Here is a 2,434-nt window from a genome sequence, read left to right as displayed (position 1 = left end):
AATATATAAACATCTAATCTTTATCTATAGAATGAATTCAATTAAATGCATTCACAACTTGTCTACAATGGATACTTAATAATTTAAAAAGAAATATATTTTATTGTTTATTTATAGAGCGTCTGAAATAAATATTTTAATAAATTAAAGATATTCCCATTAGCATTGAATATCACAATTTTATAAAGCATTAAAAGGGTAAAAAAATTGGTTTCATTAATGAAAATATGCATAATTTATGGTGGCTGCAAAACAATTCATTCAATTCGTTATCCATAAAAAACATGACAGATTAGCTACTAACAATAATTAGAATTCCAGCTTAATTAGTTGCTAAATTATATTTCACAACAAAAAAAAAAAAGAAAAGTAATTCATGCTAATATGGATTCAACATTTGTCTGCATTCTATTTATAACAACAATGTTATTATTGCTGTTCGCTTTTGCTTTCGATGAATTGCCAATTAATACGGCGCATTCTCAATAAATTAAAAATGACAAAAATAAAACAAAATATAGCAACAATAACATAAAATTAGAGTGGCTGGAAGCCACCCACAAAGAGGAGAGTTTCACACTCTCAACGCTAATTGCACATAATCATTAGCAGCCGAATCCATTGGAATTATTTTTATTATCTGATTATTTCGAATCTCACGTGGAATAAATAATGAAATAATGGAAAGCGAGCAAAAGTCATCATATCGCCATCTCGCTCTTTCGTCTCCCAACTAATCTCAGTTTATTTTGGTTGATTTCAAGTTTGTTTTCATTTTTGTTGTTGTTGTTTTGCTTTTGTTACTGTGTTGTGTTGTGTTCTGTTGCGATGCCAAATTTGTTATTTATTGCAAGCGTGTACATATACATATTTAATTAGACACACACACACACACACACATGAGTACACACTCCTACACACAGTATTGTATTTTACAAATGATGCTTTGTCTGACCGCTCAAGGTCGGTCAATAAGAAGTGTGCAAAAACAATTCTAAATATTGCATCACGAATGAACACACACACACACACACACACACACAATGAGCAGCAAACTACCTGAAGTTGCTTCAAAATTGATCACAACGAATACGAGATACTCTACAGGTAAGCTAGGTAAATGGAATAGGAAAGAGCAGAAAGTTGAGAGAATTTATGATCACAGTGGCAGTCACATTTTAAATCAAACTTTGGAATGCATAATACTGTAGTATATATAGTATATAAATACCATATAATGATATGTATGTGTAATAATAATATACAATAGTATATATATTTATATATAGTATATAAATACCATATAAATATAAGTATATCTTATAATAAAACAAGTTTTATTTTATTATATAATAAATACTTCAATCATTTACATATTTGTTAATATTTTCCATTTGCGTATTTTAGTAAAAATATGAAATCATTAATATCATTTATATAGTACATAATTCTAAAAATTTCAATATATAAATATCATTTAAAGATTCAACAGTTAAAATGTTCAATTTATATATATACTGTAATATTCCATTTATTTAAATTATTTAATACTTTTAATTTACAAATTTCAATATAAATACTAGATAATAAATATCTAATATTCATATTATATAGTACATATATATACATATATATTCATATTATAAAAATGACAAATTTAACAATTTTTAAAGTAAACTAATAAATTTGGGTATTTAAAATAAATATTTTAATATAAATAATTATAAATAATCGATATATGTGCATAAATTATATTAGAAGATTTAAAATTACAATATTTATATTATATATAATATATTCAAACGCGATAATAAATCTCTTTAATAAATTTTACATATTTTATAGTGAAACTCATAACAATTAAACATTTTTTAAGTAAATTTATTATTATTAATTTATAAAAATACAATAATGAACTAGTCTAAGATAGAATTTTGCTTATACCATCCGTCACTTGGAGCATTTCCCAAAAATAATCTACTCATTGATGTGGACTAACAACTAAAGTGAAAAATGGCAATGAGATTGATTTGAAGGTTGCATTTGTCCGTTTTTGGGGATTTCGACAAGTATCTAATAATTGGCACTTATCAAATTCATCAGCAATCACTTGTGGCAACTAATTGAGCAATAAATATTAATGATTGATAAATTAGCTATATTTTGGGCAAATTCTCAAGTGAATTTTGCAAGTGCATCTGACATCCAAATAATGCTGATGACGTCTGTTGAAACTGACGTCATTGAATTAGCTTAGCAAACCAGTTGATAATTGTCATAATCAAATCGGGAGTTGAGTTAGTTAGAAACCGAATCCAAAATTCTCAATTGGAATCTGAATCTGGAATCTAAAATCTGTTGAATCTGTCTGCTGCCTCTATTTATGTATCTGTATCTGTATCTGAATTTGTATCTGTATCTGGTGATGACGCCG

This window comes from Drosophila nasuta, chromosome X (genome assembly GCF_023558535.2).
Source record: "Drosophila nasuta strain 15112-1781.00 chromosome X, ASM2355853v1, whole genome shotgun sequence".
NCBI classification, from domain to species: domain Eukaryota; kingdom Metazoa; phylum Arthropoda; class Insecta; order Diptera; family Drosophilidae; genus Drosophila; species Drosophila nasuta.
This window is presented reverse-complemented; position numbering follows the sequence as displayed.